General features: G+C 39.5%; 1 protein-coding gene across 8 annotated transcripts in view; it reads left to right on the forward strand.

Annotated features, from left to right (window-relative positions):
- Positions 1 to 1,341: 1,341 nt before the first annotated feature.
- The window catches only part of MRTFB (myocardin related transcription factor B), a 179,228-nt gene continuing 163,263 nt past the window's right edge, over positions 1,342 to 17,306 (forward strand). For 6 of the 8 annotated variants that reach the window (XR_015548522.1, XR_015548521.1, XR_015548523.1 and 3 more), the window contains exon 1: positions 1,755 to 3,476. The gene's annotated coding sequence lies outside the window, so the exon portion shown is untranslated. Of the gene's footprint in view, positions 1,499 to 1,753; positions 3,477 to 17,306 lie in introns of those variants that run through there. The other 2 variants (XM_087416985.1, XM_087416987.1) reach the window with 2 other exon arrangements.

Raw genomic sequence — 17,306 nt, forward strand, 5'->3', positions numbered from 1 at the left:
GCCCTTTGCATATTTTTCTTTTAGATTGCCAGTTTTTTTTGTGTGTGTGTGTGAGGAAGACCAGCCCTGAGCTAACATTCAATGCCAATCCTCCTCTTTTTTGCTGAGGAAGACTGGCCCTGGGCTAACATCCATGCCCATCTTCCTCCACTTTATATGGGACACCGCCACAGCATGGCTTGCCAAGCGGTGCGTCGTTGCGTGGCCAGGATCCGAACCGGCGAACCCCGGGCCACCGCAGTGGAGCACGCGCACTTAACCGCTTGTGCCACCAGGCTGGCCCCGGATTGCCTTTTTTTAAAATCTATTTCTAGGAATTTTTATATTAGAGAGATTAGCCTTCGTGGTGTGAGTTGCAGTTTTCCTGAGTTTGTAATTTTTTAAAAAATTTATTTTCATGTATTTTGGTATAGAGGAGGCTTGAAAGTTTTTTATTTATATTTTAGGTGATCTTTTATGGTATCTGGTGTCTTTTTTTTTTTTTTATAAATTTTTTGTTTATTGCAGTAACATTGGTTTATAACATTGTAAAAATTTCAGGTGTACATCATTGTACTTCAATTTCTGCATGGACTACATCATGTTCACCACCAAAATACTAATTACAACCCATCACCACACATGTACCGAATTATCCCTTTCACCCTCATCCCTCCCCCCTTCCCCTCTGGTAACCACCAATCCAATCTCTGTCCCTATGTGTTTGTTTATTGTCAACTTTATCTTTTTCCATATGGCTGCCAGTTATGTTTACCCATTTGTTTCAGAAGATAATATACCTTTATTGTTTTCTGAACTTCCAGATATATTGGGGCACATCTCTGGACTTTCTATTCTATTCCGTTAGTCTTTCTATTCATACTCTAGTATACATTATTGGTTTCATAAAATGTTTTAATATCTTGTAAAACTAGTTTCCTCTGTTGCCCTTTATTTTCCTGGCAATTTTTGCTTGTTTATTTTTCCATGTGAACTTTAGAATCATTTGTCTAGTTCCAGAAAAAAACACTTTAAAAAAATTGAGATCCTGGGCATGCTTCGACGCATCACTTGTCAAGCCATGCTGTGGTGGCATCCCATATAAAGTGGAGGAAGATGGGCAGGATGTTAGCCCAGGGCCAGTCTTCCTCAGCAAAAAGAGGAGGATTGGTATGGATGTTAGCTCAGGGCTGATCTTCCTCACCAAAAAAAAAAAATTGGGATCCCGTTAAAATTATAAACTAATACAGGGAGAATTGTTATCTTTCTGATATTGAATTTTCTTATCCAAGGACATTGTATATTTTTAATTTGTTGGGTTTTACTCTTGAATCTTTCTGGAGCATTTTAAAGATTTTCTCATTTTTTGCCCATTTCTTGTTAACTTTATTTTACATATTTTATCTTTTTTTTGCTTTTGTAAGTGAGATCTTCTCTTCTTTTATCTTTTAGGTTTTGATTGTACGTATGAAGGCTGTTTCTGTATAAGTATGGAAATTGATATACCCTGAAGCTATAGGTAGTTTTTAACAGACTTTATTTTTATTTTTTATAATTTTTATTTATTTTTCCCCCCAAAGCCCCAGTAGATAGTTGTATGTCATAGTTGCACATCCTTCTAGTTGCTGTATGTGGGATGCGGCCTCAGCATGGCCAGAGAAGCGGTACGTCAGTGCGCGCCCAGGATCCGAACCCGGGCCGCCAGCAGCGGGGCGCACGCGCTTAACCACTAAGCCACAGGGCTGGCCCTTTAACAGACTTTAAATTCTGCAAAATCCCTTGTACATTTTTGCCTAAAAGAAAGAAAGCCTTGGGAGTCAAACTTGCTGTTAAATTCTGTATCTGCGTTTATTAGTTCTGTGGACATCAGGCATCTATTTGACTTCTCTGAGCCTCAGTTTCCTAATCTGTAAAGGAACAATTCTGTCTTTGTAAGAATATTCGGAGAATTAAAAAAGAGCACGTGAAACTCATCACTTAGTGCTGCTTCCACCACCGTCGCCACCAATGCCAATGTGGGTGCAGGTTGCTGTTCTCCTTTTCTTTTTCCTACTCATCCCTCTCACTGTTAAAAGAGAAAAAAAGAAACCATGAAGAAAAACCATAAAAAGATACAGTCATGTGCCACATAACGTTTCGGTCAATGACAGATGGCATATAGGACGGTGGTCCCATAAGATTAGTACATACAGCCTGGGTGTGGAGTGGGCTATACCATCTAGTTTTGTGTAAGTACACTCTATATGATGTTCATGCAGTGACAAAATTGCCTAACAGTGCATTTCTCAAAATGTGTCCCTGTCTTTAAGTGACGCGTGGCCGTGTCACAATTGAAGTTGACAGTAAGCTGTGATTCAGTTTGAGCAGGATAATCAATGTACTTGAGAAGAGAGAGCAGACTCAGCCTGGCACTTGAGGCCTCTCCTGTTTTCTAGCTTTACTACTGATTGCCCTCTTGGATGCACCCTGACAACGAGGCTACTTAGCATTCCCCAAAGGCCTTGTGCTTCCTATAACACCATCCCTTCCACTCCGTATGTTCTGCTACTCAATTCTACCAGTTCAGATACATACTCCCCTCACCCAGTGAAAACGGTATCCGTCTCCTCGTGCAGCTTGTCTGTCCTGTAGCTTGGGCCTTGATAGACGGGAAACTGTGAGGAGGGAAACTGTGTCCATCATGTCCACCGGAGAATGCCCAGCAAAATATCTGGCAAAGAATAGACAGTCAGATATTTGTTAAATAAAGGAATGAATAATTGACTTTGATCTTTCTTTTGCCTTATGTTATGTGTCTGGGTAAGTCGTCTTACCAAGTACACTGTACGCCTCTTGAAGACAGGCTTATGCCATTTCTCACTAATAATAATGACAGTAAACTGTGGTGGTGGAGGTGGTGAGAGGCAAACAGATTTATTATATAAGAGCATATAATCATAGAAACCATAATTAACATTTGTTGACCATTTATTATGTTCCAGGAACTGTTTTAAAAAAAGTCCCTGATGTGGGTTATCTCATATAGTCCTCAGCAACCCTGTGAGTTGGGTACTATTATTATATGTGTGGGGAAACTGAGGCACACAGGTTTAGGGGCTTGCTCAGGATCACACAGGCTAGGAGGTGGTAGAGCTGGGATTCCAATGCAGACGTTCTAAGTCTAGCAGCCCAGCTCTGACCCTGCCACAGTGCTTTCAACCTGTTTGTTGAATACAGTCATTTATAGGTTCTTGAACAATTTAGGAAAAGTTATTTAAGTACACATGCAACTTCCCATTTTCCTTCTCAACCATCCCGTTTTAGTAACTTCTATTCTTTTCTTTCCAATTTATCTCAGGCTTCATGTTCTCTGGGAGGCTCTCTCAGACCATTCTGCCTGGCCTGTAGTAGGTGTTCAACAAAAAGTAAATTTTACTTTTTTTTCCCCTCCAGGTTGACAATAAAGGTGCTAAGAAAGAGAATGTAAGACAGGAAAATAATTAAATATTTTTACGGAGGTAAGTTTTTTTATGATTACATTTTTTAAAAAAGAAGTTTCTATTCTTTTTTTAATTGCTCTCCACAGCCTGCTTTCTTAAGATGTAAAAGGGAGGTTGCTTTAGGAGTGTTTAAGTTCAAGGTGGATGCCAGGAACGTGGGCTGTTTGAATAATGTCTTGGCTTTGCTTGCCTCTTTGAATCTAATCTTTAAATTCCCATTATCTCATTGTTTTAAAGCATGGTCCTGAGAAGGAGATCCAGCAGGTAGAAACCCATAAGCTCTTTGGTGGCTATATATACTTGCAGCATTCAGTGAAAACTTTGTTTTTAAATAGGGAGTTGAAGGGGTTTGAGGTCACTTTTAGTGAGATAGCAACACTTTCTTAAATGAAAATGTGTTGTATTTTCTTATTATAATAATGAGAAAGAACTTCCATCAACGGAAAACAACATAATGACAAAAGTAAACACTCAACTCCTGCCACCCAGAAGTGACTGCCTGCCATTAGTATTTTGATGAACATACTTCTAGGAATTTATCTGTGGATATAGAAGTATTTATATACAGATCTTTAAATTGGTTTACAGGTTGTGTTCTTTGTTTTTAGGTCTATTGCCCTGATTAACTCATTATAAATATTTTTAAATTATTGCAACCAATTGTTTTGGATACTGAAAGTTTTCTTCTGGAGAACAATACCTTTGTTTTTTATTCACTTATAGTGGAGCTTAAAGAGACTTTAAAAACTAATCTTTTAACATCTTTCAACATGGATCAGTTTGCAGAATAGAATACCGAATATGATTTACAAACTTGGGTGATAATGGAATATTACTGAGTTATGTGAATTACGTGAATATGCATTCACATGTAAACCTATGAATATGGACATTGAATCTCTTTTGTCCAGAGGATTTTGCCAGTTTCTGATATGAATGTGAGCTCTAACTTTATGTTTGTTTTAGATTTTATTTCAGTCAAATAATAGTTACTTAAGGAAGGTCTCACATTAAACAGACACCAACTTTGTCATTGACCTACTGTTTGTTCTTTGACTAATAAAAAAGCCAATTAAAATTTATCTCTTTTTCGTAGACTTATAAAATGCATCTTCTTATAATATAGATTGCCTTTCATGTGGGTGCTTTTCTTTTCACTCCAAGTTAACATTGTTGACCAAAATACTATGGAGGCTGGAACCAAGTGTGTTTTCTTTACCGGCTTACATCCAGCAACTAATTTGATACCTGGCAGGCACTCAGATTGTTTTTGAAGGGATTAATGATTGGTGTGTATTGTCCTTGTTAAGTTAGAATTAAGATGTAAATGAGAAGTGCCTTAAATTTTAATTAAGAAATTTAATTTCTTGGAGTAGAAAACTAGCATCTGTGATTTTTAAATGTACCTAAATCTAGACATACATAATTATAGTAACACTTACTACCATAACGTTTTGTGACATTTTGTTTGGACTGTTTATTTGGACTATATCCCGTTTATTTTCAGAATCACTTACGCTACTGTGTTTTAAGTCTGTTTTTTTTGTTGTAGTTAAGGGCAAAGTAAGTATCTAAACTAGGGAAGATACTAGATATTATTAAGGAATCCTATTTATGTTTCATATTATAGACATGGGAATATTTTTCAGATATATTATTTGAAGACAAGGATAAAGTGAATGCCCCAAATATCTTTTTAATTATAATGGAGAGAAATTGAGTTATATATTAATTGCGTGGTTCAGCATTTATTGAAAATAAAAGTAGAAAAATAGATTGCCAGCTATCGAGAAGAATGTATAAATCTAAAAGGGTTCCTAGACCCAATTCCAACGAATGTGTGTTGGGGGGGTGCTTCCCACACAACACCAAGCCATTCTCGGACACCAGCAGGGTGTCCAGGAATTCAACTCAATTCTCACACTACCTACCCGGAGATAGCGTCCGATGTCACAGGTTAAGAGTTCAGTCTACAAGTCAGCCCCCTCTTCCGCCCCCTTCGGGTGCCAGCTGCAAGCCCAGGTTGTTACCTGTGCTTCTAACCGACTAGCTACCGACTGGAGATTCCAACGACTCCCTCCTTGGACTTCATATTCCACTTGCAGTCCAGGTTGTCAACTGTACTTCTGACCGACTGGCTATAAATCAGACGTTCCCTTGACCCCCTCCTCAGGTCTGATTAATTTGCTAGAATGGCTCTCAGAGCTCAGGAAACATTTTACTTACTATTACTCACTGGTTTAATGTAAAAGGATGTAACTCAGGAACAGCCAGATAGAAGAGATGCATAGGGTGAGGTATGGGGAAAGGGTGCGGAGCTTCTATGTCCTCTCTGAGTGGAACACGAGTGGAACAGGCTCCTCATATCTCCACGTGTTTACCAACTTGGAAGCTCTCCGCACCCAGTCCTTTTGAGTTTTTATGGAGGCTTCCTTACATGGGCATGATTGATTAACTCATTGGCGATTCACTCAACCTCCAGCCCTGCTCCCTTCTCTGGAGGTTGGGGCATGGGCTTAAAAGTTCCCACCTTCTAATCACATGGTTGGCTCCTCTGGCAACCAGCCCACATCCTGGGGTGTTTTCCAAAAGTCACCTCATTAACATAATAAAAGACACTTTTATCACTCTCAACACTTAATGAAATTCCAAGGGTTTCAGGAACTCTGTGCCAGAAACTGGATGAAGACCAAATACATACGAGAAATAAGTTATGGTCATCTGAATGACCAATTTTATATTTCTTATAAATCATAATCCAGTATCCTGCCTACTAAGTTTTCTGACTCCTAAACCAGTTTTTCACAGCCAAAATAACCAGAGAGGATGGAACAATTATCGAATAGATTTAGGTAGTGTTTCAGACTCTTGTTTCATACAGTTTGTTTCCACTGGAATATGGGATTCTAAAGAATGCATGAGGGGCCGGCCCGGTGGCGCAAGCGGTTAAGTGCGCGCGCTCCGCTGCGGCGGCCCGGGGTTCGCTGGTTCGGATCCCGGGCACGCACCGACGCACTGCTTGGCAACCCATGCTGTGGTGGCGTCCCATATAAAGTGGAGGAAGATGGGCACAGATGTTAGCCCAGGGCCGTCTTCCTCAGCAAAAAAAAGAGGAGGATTGGCGGATGTTAGCACAGGGCTGATCGCCTCACAAAAAAGAAAAAAGGGCCGGCCCTGTGGCTTAGCGGTTAAGTGCGCGCGCTCCGCTGCTGGCGGCCTGGGTTCGGATCCCGGGCGCGCACCGTCGCGCCGCTTCTCCGGCCGTGCTGGGGCCGTGTCCCACATACAGCAGCTGGAAGGATGTGCAACTATGACGTACAACAATCTACTGGGGCTTTGGGGGGAAAAAAATAAATAAATAAAATCTTTAAAAAAAAAAATGCATGAGCTAGTTTTAATTAGTATTTTAGCAGCAGTTATTTGCATGTAAAAATTTTAACTTGATTAAATTAATCGTCTCCTAGCAATTGTTATTTGTACTTTAATTGCTTAGCAACCCTTTTCTTAATAAATAGTCCAAAGTTAAATCTAGGCAGACTTGAAATTATTGAATCTTCATTAGTAGAATGTAAATTCTACTACTAGAGAGATTTCCTGGACTTTTCCCTCTGACATCTTATTGTGGCTAATGGTATAATCTTGTATTTGTTTTCTAAAATAACCAAAGTTCTGGGCTCTTGAATCTCTCTTCTGCAGTAGTATAGGAATTTGCTTAATGTGGTAGCTTTCATTTCACTGATGAGTTAATTTTGTTAATCGCATGCTTTAAAGCCCTAATTCCAAAAATACGCCTGGAAAGTGAGGAATTACTGGTAGTAGTTAAACTGAAGTCCTAATTAAAATTAATATTTTATCATTTATTTCTCCTCTTAGCTGCATTTGTAAAAATTTTTATACTGTATTTAAACAGATTTTAAGATATTCTTATGTATTTAATGAGTTGGATTTTGTGCATTTGTAACAGTTTCTTCCTATTTTAGGCATGACCCTTAAAGTTTAGATTGGCAGTGTAAGTGGTTATTTGATTGGAAAGTTGGAAAGAGGAGAAGTTCTGTCTTTATATACAGAATTTGTGGTGGTAGAATATTTAGATGAAACTTTTATGATCAGGGTGAGAGTACTGAACTGCCAGTAGGAGGGAAAAAAAATTTTTTAAGTGCTTATATGCAGTATAGAAAATAGATCCCTAGTAAAGCCAACACTCGAGGCTTACTTCTATGGTATCTGTTAACTGAGTTGGTCTCTCCCAGAGGTATTAGTAACTCAGTGTCTTAAGGGTAGAGTTTTGGAAAGAGCGCTGGATAACAAGCTTTAGGTCACAAGTTCCATAATGATCACAGTGCTTAGTGAAACTCCCCAGGAAAAGCTCCAGCCTCTGCATGTCCCATCTCTTTTGAGAAATCTCCTTCCTTCCTAACCCTGGAAGCTTTGCCTAGTGTTGTGACATGATGGAAATTTGTCTGGAGCTGGGCAGAGGGACTCTGCCTATTACTACAGAGTCTAGATGCTCTCATTAAGTAGACTTACGACATGGGGGTATGGCTGAACAACATCATTTGCCCCGTACCATAGTGGTGTAATGACAAATACGGGAATTCCATGCGAGCTTTTCCTTTGTGCCAGTTCTCTTCAGAGAGGACATCTGTTTCATGGTGAGAGTTGTGTTTGTGTACATTAAACCCGGTAAGTTTTGTTTTAAATAGATTTCAGTGTATTCTAATGTCACAAAGTTTTTCAGTCTGAATGTTCTAGCAGCCATCACTCAAATATGGATTGCTGTCAGTGGGAAAGGATATCCTCCTACATCTTTTCTGGAGTACTTGAAACCATCCCACTTCCTCTTTCTTTTACCTTAAGAACTGATTACTGACACTTGGGAATTATAATCAGATTGCATCAATCTTTACGGAAAGGTTACCAATTATTGCACTGAAAAATATGCATTTCTCCCTAATAGTAAGTGATTCTCTAGGTGTGTCTTTCAGTTCGGTGCTTTTAAATACCTCTGAGGTGAATGAATGCTTTGTCGTGCCCTGATTTAATACATTTAAAACAGACTTTATTGATGGCTTTCTTACTTTCAGTTCTGTGGGAGGGGGGATAATTTATTTCTTATGAAATCTCCATAGGATCTTTCGGTTGTTTAGATGTCCTTGGGGTGGAAGAAGGATGGCTGATGTCAGTTACTTATACGATGATATAAGCTCTAAAGTGAGTATCGTCTTTGAAGAGTTGAGAGCAGTGAGGATTTTTATGGTAGGGATGTACATTTTGAGCATTGGGCTGTACCCTTTGTGTGCATTTCCTCCTCTCATTCTCACCACAGCTCTGTGAGGATAGATATAATCACCCCAGTTTCAGAGAATAGAAGGGCTCAGTTGTGAAATTTGTCCTCAGGCATGCAGCTAGTTTGTTAAAAAAACAATGACTTAAATCCAGGTCTCTGGCTCCGAAGTCTGTGCTCTCTTAAATACACCAACAGAGAAAGGGGTCTCGAGTTGTTAGAATGTTTCCATTGTTGTAGATAATTGAAATGTTGGACAGAATGAAGATAAAGCTACTTTATCACCACCATCACCATCGTTCTCACGATCCTCTTTATTTCTGATGTTCTTCAGCATCAACTGATGAAGTTTAGGAGCCTGCCAAGGTGTCTGGCTCATTGTGTTCAATACAACATACGCTTGTTTAATTTAGCAGTGCTCTGAGATGAAAGGTTCATGACGGCCAAGTACAAACAGACCTTCTGTGGGATGTTAATTTTGTTATAGGAGAGAATGCTTGTTTTTCCTTGCTCTGTGCTAATAAAGAAGCTGGCACATTTTCTCAGGAGTTAAAAAGGACTTTGACTTGTTTAAATCTGTGTAATCAAAGGGAAGTGAGCAGTTCTGATAAACATTTTTCTTTGTGCAGTCTTTGGTTAATTCCATTTCATACCTGCCAGCGAATTGCAAATTGGGTGCTCTTTTGTTCTTTCCTCTTTTTACTTTGAATTTGATTTTATGGTTGGTCACTGCAGGGATTTAGTGGTAGGAAAATAAATCATTTTCTTGTTTGAACAGATTTTGTGTTTTTTGCGACAGGTTATCCTGTAGTAGGCAGAGTGATTCAACCAGGCCTCTGCACAGAGGTGTCACTATATGATTTTGTGCAGTCATTTTTTAATGACAGCTTTATTGAGATATAATTCACATACCATAAGGTTCACCTGTTTAAAGCATGCAATTCAGTGGATTTTAGTATATTGACAGAGTTGTGCACTGCTCCTCACTGTCTAATTCCAGAACACTTTCATCATCCCAAAAAGAAACCCCATACCCATTAGTAGTCACTCGCCATTCTTCCCTCTCTCCAGCCCCTGGCAACCACTAATCTACTTTCTGTGTCTGTGGATTTGCCTTTTCTGGACATGTCATGTAAATGGAGTTATACAATGTGTGGCCTTTTGTGTCTGGCTTCTTTCACTTGGCATGTTTTTGAGGTTCATCTATGTTGTACGTGTATCAGGATTTCATTCCTTTTTATTGCTGAATAATATTCCAATGCATGGATATAACACATTTTGTTTATTTGTTTGGTGATGGACATTGGTTGGTTTCCATGGTTTTGCTATTATGAGTAATGCTGCTGTGAACATTCATGTACAAGTTTTTCGGTGGACATGTTTTCATTTCTCTTGGACACCTAGGAGTAGAATGGCTGGGGCTTATGGTAACTAGATGTTTAACTTTTTGAGGAACTGCCACACTGTTTTCTGAAGTGGCCACACTATTTTACATTCCCATCAGCCATGTTAGAGGATTCCAGTCTCTTCACATCCTTCCTAACACTTGTTATTTTCTGTTTTTGTTCTTCATAGTAGCCATCCTAATGAGTGTGAAGTAGTATCTCATTGTAGTTTTGATTTGCATTTCCCTAATGGCTAATGATATTGAATATCTTTTCATTTGCTTGTTGGCCACTTGTATATCTTTTTTAGAGAAATACCTGTTCAGATTCTTTTCCCATTTTTAAAATTGCATTGTCTTTTTATTGTTGCGTTGTAAAAGTTCTTTATATCTTCTGGTTACACACACACGTGCACACGCATACACATATCCTTATCAGATACATGAATTGTAAAATTTTCCTCCCGTTCGGTGGATTGTCTTTTCATTTTCTTGATGTTGTTCTTTGAAGCAAAAAGTTTTTCCTTTTGATGAAGTCCAGTTAATCTGTTTTTCTTTGGTTGCTTATGCAGTCTTCTCTCTGTTTGAAATTTTCTGTAAGTTAAAAAATCATACCTTATTTCTAGACATCTCCCATTTAAAAAATTGGTGCAAAATTATATGATCTGTTGGTTAACCGTAACAGTGGGTTAGAATTATTAAGTTTTGTGTTTGCAATATTCTCATCTAATTCAGTGTGAGAAGACCAAGTTTTCTAATCTAACACCCAGTGTGCCTTTTTTTTAAATAGAAAAATGTCTTTCAGTGTTCTGCCTAGCTCAAAATACATGCATCATTCTGTGAACATTTATAAGTGTCTCATATGTACTAAGCACTTGACTGGGCTTAGGGATCCAGAGGTGAGTGGAACGCGGCCCTATCTTCAAGAACAAGAACTCACATGCCATGCTAGAAGCATCCACAGAGGGCGCTGGAGGTACACAGAGTGAGGAGGGAGTACTCTTCTCTACCTGTGTGAGAATGCCTCATTGAAAATTAGATGCTTATACTCAGTCCACAAAAATGGGTAGGCAGTCAGAACTTCTTGTTAGGGTCTATGATTCTCTCCTCTGGTTACTTGCTGCTGTGTACACCATGTGTCCTGGCACCAGATATCTTATAGCAGCCATATTTAGGATTATTGTTGTAATTAAATGTAGATGGAGGTGGGATGACTTTGTTGCCTAGAAGCGAGCCTAAGAAAACCACTTTTCTTTAATTTCTTCTGGTTTTCAAAGTTTTCAGAAAGGAAAATATCCTATTTACCAATCAATTCAGCATGGTGTATGTGTGTATGTGTATGTGTGTATGTGTATGTCTGTGTGTGTGTGTGTGTGTCGCTGAAGCCCAAGTAGTTTATATAGTCAGAGCATAAAATGTGAGGCAGGGAGTAACAGTTGCTTAGCTAGAGAGGAAGATTGATTATAGAGAGCTGGCTGTGTCTTGTTAAGGAATTTAGATTTTGTCCGTATTGATGGAGAGCCCTTGAAGAGTCTAACGGGGGAGAGTGATGTGGCCACTCTGGTTACTGTATTCTTGATGCTGGATGCAGGAAGCAGGGCTGCAGACAGGAGACCCATTAGGGGTTACGCGAGTCCAGGTGAGAGTTGATGAGGACCTGGACTAGGGCATTTGTGGCAGATTTGGATAAGACACAGGCTGGAAACATTTAGGAGCTCTTAGTCAGGAATCCTGGCTACAGGTAACAGAAACCGTGCTCAAACTATCTTAAGTTAAAAGGGGAAGGCTCCTGGAGAAGGTCGCAAAAGGAATGACATGCTGCAGAAAGCAGGACAACCTCAGGGGCCCTGGGCGACTGGAAGTGGTACTCTTTATCACAGGGACTTTTTCCCTTATCTCTGTTCCCTCATGCTTCTCCATGTGACAGGGGTCATCTTCGCACTCTCCAACCAAGAGAAAGAGCCAGCTTCTCCTTCCCAGCTTCAGTTCTTAAAATCCCAGGGGCACTCTGGCCTTGGGTTTTGTGCCTTGGTCAGGCCCCGAGGTCTTGGTTGGAAGCTCTCTACCACCATCACATTGGGAGTTCATGGAAGAAGTGGGGAAAAGTTGTTCTGGGCAGAGCCAACCATGCACATCTACTCTGGGAATAAAGGTTGGGCCTGGAGAATGAGATCTGAGGAGGAAGGGAGGGTCAAGAATGCCTCTCGCAAGTTTGAGGCTTTGTAACCTGCGATGGCATGGTTTCTGTCCAAGAATTAGGGTTCGGGGGCAAGCAGACCAGAGTGCAGTGAGTAAACTGAGTTCAGTTTTAGACCAGCTTAGACTGGGACATAGGGCTGATTACAATTTGTATGTTACGTATTTTCATGATTTTTTGATTGGTTTGTCTTCCTTCACAATTAGAACCCCCTTGAGGACAGGGGCTGTCTGTTTTCTTCGCTATGAATCTCCAGAGACTAGCATACTGCTCTTGGCACATAGTAGGTATTCAATATATATCTATGTGAATGAGTGAATTCGGATGAACATGTCCAGCAGGCAGCTGGATGGATAATTTGGATCTCAGATGAGGACGGGAAATACAGATTTGAGAGTTATCAGTGTAGGCCCAGATGGCAGACAAGCCTTGAGAGTTACCCTTACTGGCTAAGGGACTTTTGTAAAAGTTCGGATATTATCTAGACCTGTGATTTTCATGTCCAAGTAATGAAATGATGCTTTTTTTTTTTCCTTTGCTGTGCCTAGTATTTAATGTCACTAATTATCTACTGACAATACTGGCAATGATTTTTTTTTTTAATTTTGTGACAGATTAGAAGTAGATTTGTGATAGATAGGGAGATAAAGGTGATAAAGACAGAGTTTCTATTTCCTTTTAAGAATAACTGACTCGGGCCGGCCCCGTGGCTTAGCGGTTAAGTGCGCACACTCCGCTGCTGGCGGCCCGGGTTCGGATCCCGGGCGCGCACAGACGCACCGCTTCTCCGGCCATGCTGAGGCCGCGTCCCACATACAGCAACTAGAGGGATGTGAAGCTATGACATACAACTATCTACTGGGGCTTTGGGGGGAAAAAATAAATAAATAAAATCTTTAAAAAAAAAAAAAAAGAGTAACGGACTCATAGGATGAAACCTTGGATATGATTTCAGATCACTCCTGTAAACTCTCACAAAAGATGTTTATAAAACACTTGGAACAATACAGATTGTACTAAGAAAATGTGCTTTGATCAACTCTGGAGATACAAAGCAGGGAACTTAATAAATCAAGTCCTATTTGTGAATGGAAAGGACTGGAAGTTCACCTTAAAAGTAAGAATTCAGTTCACATCAGGACTTAAATTTTGTATTCCAAATAGCAGATGTTAACTTAGTTTCATCTTTTATATACCAAATATAATGAATTACAGATTTCAAGTCTTGGCATCTTGAAATCTGACTCCTGATTCCTATCTCTTAATAACTATTGGAACGCTCATCTAGAAATGGAATTTGACTTTGGTTTTTTACCCTTTAATTTTGAGGTCAGTGTGCTTCCAGCTCTGCTTTCCATTTATATTCAGGAAAACCAAACCACTGGTAGCTTGAATATGCCATAATTTTTATTATTTAAATATTAGAAAAACATAGTTGTGATTATCTAAAGTAGTAATATTATGTTCACACTTGGAAGAGGTGGTTTGTTTGTCTTTTTCCATTTTAAGGCATAGATACAATTGTATTACTTTTGTAGGCGGAACACTCTCATCCTATCACCTTGCCATATAACAAGATATTATAGTAAATTGCATATATTTTTAGAGTCTTTGTTTACAGCCTAGATTCCTTTTCCCCCCTGCAGTTGAGATGTGAGCCATTTTTATTTATTTTGTTTAATTTTCCACCAAAGAACTTTCACTAAATTTGCCTGACTCGGAATGTATGCCAATGTCTTTTAGCAAGTTGTAATTTAATAGAGCATTTCTAAGGACTCAAACTGAGTAGATTACAACATCTCAGCTTTTTAAATTACTATACGATATATATATGAATATATATATTTAAAATATAACTCAGATAATTTTCTTTTGGTTTATAGATTAACACTTGTTCTTGCAGGTAGAGTTTTCAACAAATATCTAATAGACTAAGATTTTGTGTATTCTGAATTTTACCAGAGCTGCTCAAAGATTAGGAAAGGGAGTACATTCAGATTTTAATGATAACAAGATCAAAATCATGGGTTTGATTCCTACATTGCTTAGTTAAGTCATTACTTGGAAGATCTCTGTGCTGGGACCCCAGAGCCCTGCAAGTTGTATCCCTTTTGAAATCAGAGCCTGAATGTTGATTTCTGGAGGAACCCCTTATCAGCTCCTGGAAAAAAATAGTTAAAATGTATCTGATAGACTATAGTATAGCTTATTCTGTATTCTGAAATGATTTTATTCTTAAGAAGTAGTTCCCTGCGTTCTTGACTAATTAATTCTTCAAAGGTATCATTCAAAGTAGAACAGTTCACAGCCTGGATGTCAGGCAGGGAGGGAGGAGCTCTTACAGATAGTGGTAAACATGCAGCTCTGCAGAAAGAGCCCTCCTGCACTTGGCCTCTGGGCTTGTCAGGGTCCCCCCTTCCCTGCACCGCCTAAAACAACAAGATCACTTTCACAGTATTTCTACACATGTCATTTTTGATGACTGATCAAAATGACTGATAAATATAATTCAAAAAGGAGCATTAAATAGTGGGGATGAGGAAAATCCAGTTATTTTATCTCTGCCTAGAGTTAGTCTAATTAGGAGAAGAATTTGTTTGAGTTATGGAAAATGTAAAACAATTGAAATGTGTATCTTGTTTAAGTGTGTGTAGAATTTGGGTAATGTGTTGCTTAGCAGTTACAGAGAATCTGATAAGTGATTCTAAGTAATATATATGTATTCTGTATGTAGACAGGCATTTCTAATGTGCTTCCACTATAGTTTCTGTAGTTTTGGTAGCTGATGAATCTTGTTTAAGCTTCCTACTGTATAGTCACTCTTAATAGACAAAGAGAATGCAGAAGCTTATTTAACCAGTTCTTGCTCCTATGCTAGAAAAGTCTGAATTTAAGTACATTTTAGTCTGCATTTCAAAGATAGCAAAATAGCGTACAGAAATTCTGTAAGGGTGGGGTGTGTAGTTTGCAGACTTCTTTTATGAGTACGTTATCCACGAAACCCCAGTATATAAAACGAATTATTTTCAGAGGGCAGTGGAAGGCAGGATTTGCGCTCTGCAGGGGCTGCAGGAGCACCATTTGAAACTACTTTTCTGTGCTCTCATTAATCAAGTATTGAATCTTGGGAGGAACGAAGGCTAATTACTCATTAATGTAGGCTATTTGTTATAACTTTATACTGTATTACTTCTTTACATGATAAACAGTGATACGACTTTAAATCAGAATTGTTTTTTTTTTAATTTTATTTATTTTTCCCCCAAAGCTCCAGTAGATAGGTGTATGTCATAGTTGCACATCCTCCTAGTTGCTGTATGTGGGACGCGGCCTCAGCATGGCCGGAGAAGCAGTGCGTTGGTGCGCGCCTGGGATCCAAACCCGGGCCACCCACAGTGGAGCGCGCGCACCTAACCACTGAGCCACGGGGCCGGCCCCAGAATTGTTTTAAGTATTTAACATCACTTTACGCGTGATCAGGAGTGCTCATCACACGACTAGTTAGGCTACCCCAACCTCTAAAACAGTCTTGTCTTCTTATGAAAGAGACCTTGCCTGACTTTGCAGGATTATGGTAACGAAGGGTACCTGAAAGCCAAAGCAGGGAAGATAAGTTGTGGTATGCACCTAGTCCTTTCACAGCGCCGTTGCTCTTCCATTTTAGGGCGTAGAGTCCAGTTAACGAGAAGTACAGGTTAACCATACTGAGAGTAAATAAACGCCAAGACTCATGGTTAGGTGAGTCCACGCTCTCAGGCAGGTGTGGTCCTACTTGGGGCCTGTCTTGGGAGACTCACTGCTGAAGGGTTCAAGATTTCCTCTGTGCTACTAGTAATGAGAAATAGCTCTGTGACCTTGGGCAAGATCTTAAGGTCGTTAACTCTCTACCCGGCTGTAAAATGCTCCATCTTAGTGTTGTCATGAGGCTGAGTGGAAAGGTTGCATATAATGTATTCAGCACAGTGCCTGGCACCTTATAAATTGCCAGTAGATGTCAGGCGATGGAACAATATTCTCCTGGGGCCGGCCCTGTCGCGTAGTGGTTAAGTTCGACACGCTCCCCTTTGGCAGCCTGGGTTTGCAGGTTCGGATCCTGGGCACGGACCTATACCACTCATCAGCCATACTGTAGCAGCGACCCACATACAAAATAGAGGAAGAATGATACAGATCTTAGCTCAGAGCTGCTCTTCCTCAAGCAAAAAAAGAGGAAGATTGGCAACAGATGTTAGCTCAGAGCAAATCTTCCTCAGCAAAAAAGAAAATGTTAAAAAAAAAAATCTCCTCCAAAAGGAAGTGTAATCGCAGGGCAATAATTGACAGTGGAGGTGTCGTGAAGAGACACGAATTTGGTTCTCGGCTTGAGTGGAACTCAGACTGAAGCAGGTGTCATTTCACCATTTTAATTAAAGAAAATATTGGAGGTGAGATGGAAAAGTTCCGTAATGGGAACTTTACGTTAGCTGTCAGCTATGGAATGTCTCTACTTTTTGGATGCTTTTCTTGCCATTTTACCTAAAACAGAACCATTTCATTTTTAAAACTCTGAAAAACAAAAACAGAGAGTAAAATGATTTAATTCTATGGTTTGTTTTTTCATCTTTTGTTTTAATCGTTATTACTTCTCTGTGGGAATGAGAATATTGACACACTATGCTCACAGAACCTGTGGTCTGGAATGCTGTGGTTACTGAATATTTAGAAGGTTAGCAGTGTTTAACGTGGATATGAATTTGGGTATGATGTGTTTAGAACATGTGACAAGGAATCATTCTGTCAGTCAGAATTCACTAAAAGCTTATCATGTAGTAAAATTGTTCCTTTGAGAACACCAAACATGGCAGTTCGGAGGCAACCTGAAGATTTTAGGAAAGGAATAACAATTTCTCAGGGAATCTGAAGCTCAGTGTCATCAACAGTTTTCTCTAACAAGGTTTATTTATTGACTTGATGTCCATTGAATGAGTTCATTGGATTCTTTTA

This window comes from Ceratotherium simum, chromosome 26 (assembly GCF_057802395.1).
Source record: "Ceratotherium simum simum isolate JZ-2026a chromosome 26, ASM5780239v1, whole genome shotgun sequence".
NCBI classification, from domain to species: Eukaryota; Metazoa; Chordata; class Mammalia; order Perissodactyla; family Rhinocerotidae; genus Ceratotherium; species Ceratotherium simum.